Source organism: Rhinoraja longicauda, chromosome 16, assembly GCF_053455715.1.
Source record: "Rhinoraja longicauda isolate Sanriku21f chromosome 16, sRhiLon1.1, whole genome shotgun sequence".
NCBI lineage: Eukaryota > Metazoa > Chordata > Chondrichthyes > Rajiformes > Arhynchobatidae > Rhinoraja > Rhinoraja longicauda.
Genome location: NC_135968.1, coordinates 46,622,173 through 46,628,172, shown reverse-complemented (window position 1 = coordinate 46,628,172; position 6,000 = coordinate 46,622,173).

Below are 6,000 nucleotides of genomic sequence, written 5' to 3'. Positions count from 1 at the left end.
TGGAGCAGTCTCTGAGGAAAGGGGTGAGGATAGGAAGATGTGAGTGGTGGTGGGATCATGTTGAAGAGGCAGGAATGTTGGAGAATGTTATGTTGGATGTAGAGGTTGGTGGGGTGGAAGGTAGGGGAACTCTATCCTTGTTCCACCTTGCTTTGGGTGGAGCGAGAGTATGGTACATAGAACCATAGAAATATAGAAAATAGGTGCAGGAGGAGACAATTCAGCCCTTCGAGCCAGCACCGCCATTCATTGTGATCATGGCTGATCATCCACAATCAATAACTCGTGCTTGCCTTCTCCCCATATCGCTTGATTCCACTAGCCCCTAGAACTCAATCTAACTCTATCTTAAATCCATCCAGTGATTTGGCCTCCACTGCCCTCTGTGGCAGAGAATTCCACAAATTGACAACTCTCTGGGTGAAAACGTTCCTTCTCACCTCAGGTTTAAATGGCCTCTCTGTTATTCTAAGACTGTGGCCCCTGGTTCTGGACTCGCCCAACATTGGGAACATTTTTCCTGCATCTAGCTTGTCCAGTCCTTTTATAATTTTTTAGCGTAAGAAAATAACTGTAGATGCTGGTACAAATCGAAGGTATTTATTCACAAAATGCTGGAGTAACTCAGCAGGTCAAGAAGGGTCTCGACCCGAAACGTCACCCATTCCTTCTCTCCTGAGATGCTGCCTGACCTGTTTATAATTTTATGTCTCTATAAGATCCCCTCTTATAGAGACCTTCTATAAGATACAGAGGAGATGTGGATGAGGAACCCATCTAAGGTAGCGGGGGAGGGGGTGATAACACTTTTACTAAAGAAAGAGGATGGCTCAGATGTCCGAGAATGGAAAGCCTCGTCTTGGGAGCAACTTCCACCACCGCCCCATACAGTCAGTCTGAAGAAAGGTCCTGACGGGAAACGTCACCTATCCATGTTCTCCACAGATGCTGCCTGACCCACTGAGTTACTCCAGCACTCTGTGAAACGTCACCTATCCATGTTCTCCACAGATGCTGCCTGACCCACTGAGTTACTTCAGCTTTTTTTTTCCTTCTTCATAAAGCAGCATCTTCAGTTCCTTGTGCAGACTGACTAAATGACTATTTTTTTCTCAATTCAATATTTCATTACCTGTTCAGCATTTGGTTCATCTGGACAGTCAGGTCTGGTTTCCACATTGTAGGTTGATCCAGAAAAGCAACTTCCACTTTACTGCATGTTATTTCTGGAAACCATTGTATTTTCTATCATGTAAATAAATGTCAGAGTGAGGCCCAACTCAAACTGGAGGAACAGCACCTCATGTTTCGCTTGGTCAGCTTACACCCCAGCGGTATAAATGTTGACTTCTCTAACTTCAAGTAACCCTTGCTTTCCCTCTCTCTCCATCCCTATCACTTCCTGGTTCTCCGACCAGTCTGACTGGCCGCCTGATGAAATGTTATCTCTGTATGTTTCGTTGTCACCTTCCCCAAAGCTAACAATGATCTATCCTACATTTTTTTTATACTCGTCCCCTTTGATGTCTCATTTTCATACCTTACCATTCCTTATCTCTCCCTCTCCTCTGACTCTGAAGAAGGGTCTCGACCCGAAACATCATCCATTCCTTCTCTCCAGAGATGCTGCCTGCCCCGCTGAGTTACTCCAGCATTTTGTGTCTATCTTCAGTATTAACTAGCATCTACAGTTCCTTCCTACTCAATAACAGAATGGTGGGGCAGCGGTAGAGTTGCTGCCTTACAGCGAATGTAGCGCCAGAGACCCGGGTTCAATCCCGACTATGGGTGCTGTCTGTACAGAGTTTGTACGTTCTCCCCGTGACCTGTGTGGGATTTCTCTGAGATCTTCAGTTTCCTCCCACACTCCAAAGACGTGCAGGTTTGTAGGTTAATTGGCTTGGTATGTGTGTAAATTGTCCCTAGTGTATGTATCATAGTGTGACTGTGTGGGGATTGAGGGTTGGCATGGACTCGGTGGGCCGAGGGGCCGATTTCCGCGCTGTATCTCTAAACTAACTGTATTATTCAATGTTCAGTAGAATAGAAAGGGAGGTTGGGGGGAATCCAATATTTATAGTTGTAGGGGAACGGTGCTATCAGTAATTCTGCCAGGTTGATGTAGAAAAAAGGCAGTGTTTGTCAAAAATACAATCTAAATCACCCAGCGGCAACTCTGACTCAATAAGGATGAATGGTGGGAGGCAGCAAATTGCCAGCACTTTGGTGAAACCTCATTAATTATTAAATCACATGGAAAAAATCTTACATCACGTACACACCCACATTGTGTGACTACACTGTCACACTGAGCTACACGAGTCACTTAGATAGATAAAATAAGCAACATTTATTATAATTAACCAGAGTTTTCTTAGATGTAGCTATTTCCTCATAGAATGCGTGGTATTTATGAGGCAATTTAGATAGTACTTCGCATTTTCTATCAACGTAACAAAATGTTATGTTGCTGCCATAAATAACCAAAAAGCTCTTTTGCTAAACCAGCCATAATAAATCCACGGAACTACATTATGATGCACTATTACTCCATTTTCTAAATGTCTGCAACCTATAATTATTATAGGAAACATTGTTCTTTCATTGGTTTTGAGCAACCCACTCTGTTCTGTAAAAAGTGCATTTTCCTAAATTCACATGCAATAAATATTAATGTGACATGTTCCCAAGCATACACAAAGATTTGTGCACAGTGGCGCAGCTAGTAGCACTGGTAGCTCACTCACAGCACCAGAGAGCCGGGTTTGATCCTGACCTCGGGTGCTGTCTGTGTGAAGTTTGCAAGTTCTCCCTGTGACTGCATGGGTTTCCTCTGCGTGCTCTGGTTTCCATCCACATTCCAAAGATGTGCAGGTTTGTAGGTTAATTGGATGCTGTAAATTTCCATTGGTGTAGGGTGTGGATGCAAAAGTAGTACAACATATAAGATAGTCACAAAATGCTGGAGTAACCCAGCGGGTCAGGCAGTATCTCAGGAGAGAAGGCATGAGTGACGTTCCGGGTCGAGACCCTTCTTCAGTCTGAAGAAGGGTTTCAATCCGAAACATCACCCATTCCTTTTCTCCCACGATGCTGCCTGACCCGCTGAGTTACTCCAGCATTTTTGTGTCTACCTTAACTAGCATCTGCAGTTTTTTTCCTGGTACAACATATAACGATTGATGGTTGATGTGGACTTGGTGGGCTGAAGTACCTGTTTCAATGCTATATCCCTAAAGTAAACTAAACTCAGATTCTCAAGAAGGGTCCTGACCCAAAATGCAGTCCGTTCATTCCCTCGCTAGATGTTGTCTGACCAGCTGACGTGCTCGAGCACTTTGTGTTTTGTTCATGATTCCAGCATCTGCACTTTCTTGTATCTCCATGAAATAACATAGTTTGATGCAACATTGTTACTTTCTGGCTGGTTCAAAACTATTCAAAATCCACATGTAAGCCATGTCTACCATACAATTCTAGAAAGTTCAGGTAGAAACCTATCTACTATCTACTAGGTTTCCATTTTCTCATTGATTTTATAACTTCTTCAAAAAATTCAGATTATATCTGAGTTTAGTTTAGTTTAGAGATACAGTGTGGAAATAGTACCTTCGGCCCACCGAGTCTGCGCCGATCAGCTATCCCCACACATTAACACTACCCTACACACACTAGAGATAATTTTACATTTATACTAAACCAATTAATCTACAAACCTGTACGCCTTTGGAATGTGGGAGGAAACTGAAGATCTCAGAGAAAACCCATGCAGGCACGGGGAGAACATATAAACTCCGTACAGACAGCACCCATAGTCAGGATCGAACCCGGGTCTCTGACACTGTGAGGCAGTAGCTCTATTGCTACGCCACTGTGCCGCCCATCTTGGCAAAATAGATGATCTTGTTTAGATACCTGTCCAGATATTCTTCATCAATAAAAGTCAGGAGATACTTTTGCTGCCCACTTCCCTTCCCCCCTGCTCAATCCAGGACGATCCATGGTATCATGGCTTTCAGGAGTCAGCCACTGGAGAGGAGATGGGGAGTGTTGAATGTAATGATGGACTCAGATATAACCAGTGCCTTGGACATCTGTTCCTTTCCTTTGGTCAGGATAAGATTAGTTCTGGAATCTATTTTCTTTGAAAGCAAGCCTGCTCAATTTCTGTTTGCACATTTTCCCCACTCACTTCAGGTCCCCGAGTGTGCCGGATAAAAAGCTTAGATTGAACTCCACCGGGTGGCGCCACCAGCACTGGCTGCCCCGCCAACAGTCTGTCTGTCCTTTCTCCTGTTTTTGTTATTTTAAGTATGTGGTAAAGTATGTTTTAGTATTTCTTGGTTTGTTATATATGTGGGGTGGAGGGGGGGAGTTGGGGGGACCTTGAATCTTGAATCATGGTGAGGACACTTCTGTTCTTGGCAGCAACAGTTGTCCCCTTCAACCTCTCGTTTTCACACCTTACCCTTCCAATCCCCGTCCCCCTCTCCCCTGACTCTCAGTCTGAAGAAAGGTCTCGACCCGAAACATCACCCATTCCTTCTCTCCAGAGATGCTGCCTGTCCCGCTGAGTTACTCCAGCATTTTGTGTCTATTTTTGGTGTAAACCAGCATCTGCAGTTCCTTCCTACACATTAATCGCTGCCCTACTGTTTCACTCCTGTGATGACCCTTGTTCAATTCTGGCCTCAATGTGGAGTTTGTGCATTCACAGTATGACCACACAGATTTCTCCGAGATGTTTTGGTTTTCTCCCACATGCTAAAGGTATGAGTACTGGTAGGTTAATATGTTGTCCCTGATGTGTAGTTGAATGGTGGAACCTGGGATAGAGAGTGGAAATGAGGCGTAGATTCAAGATTCAAGATAAATTATTGTCACATGTACCAATTAAGGTACAGTGAAATTTGAGTTACCACACAGCTATACTAAGTGAAAAGCAACAAGACACACAGCCACATCAAATAAAATTTAACATAAACATCCACCACAGCGGATTCCACATTCCTCACTGTGATGGAAGGTAATAAAGTTCAATCATCTTCCTCTTTATTCACCCGCGGTCGGGGCTGTTGAACCGTCCACAGTCGCCGCTGTCGACTGTCCGATGTCCGAGCCCTCGCGTCGGGATGATCGAAACTCCCGCCTCGGGAGGGTTGACGATAAACAATGACGATATGGGCGGCACGGTGGCGCAGCGGTAGAGTTGCTGCCTTACAGCGAATGCAGCGCCGGAGACTCAGGATCGATCCTGACTACGGGTGCTGTCTGTATGGAGTTTGTACGTTCTCCCCGTGACCTGTGTGGGTTTTCTCCGAGATCTTCGGGTTCCTCCAACACTCTAAAGATGTACAGGTATGTAGGTTAATTGGCTGGGCAAATGTAAAAATTGTCCCTAGTGGGTGTAGGATAGTGTTAGTGTGCAGGCACGGACCCGGTGGGCCGAAGGGCCTGTTTCTGCGCTGTATCTCTAAATCCAAAAATAATGTGGAATGAATGTTAATGACTTAATGCTCAACCAGACGTGGTGGGCCTGAAGGGTTGTTTCCATGCTGTGTGACTCTATGTCATACTGTATGTTGATCTCTTTGCCTGCTTGACCAGAACTCATGTATTCATCTGGGTGATTACAGAATATTAGTTCTCTAATCACTTCATGACTGCAGATGCTGACCTCTTGAGAAACAGAGTGCTGGAGGAACAAAGTGCTGGGCGGCGGTGCTGCCCAGAACAAAGTGGTGGCGCAGCAGTAGAATTCCTGCCTTACAGCACCAGAGACCCGGATTTGATCCTGACCACAGGTGCTCTGTGTATGTAATTTGTATAATCTCCCCATGACCGTGTGGGCTTTCTCCAGTTCACTCTATACCACTGTGCAAACTCCATTTTCAAGTTCACCAACGACACCACCATTGTTGGACGAATTACAGATGGTAATGAGTCAGAGTATAGAAGTGAGATTAATCGACTGCCCGCACAACAACCTGGCTCTCAATG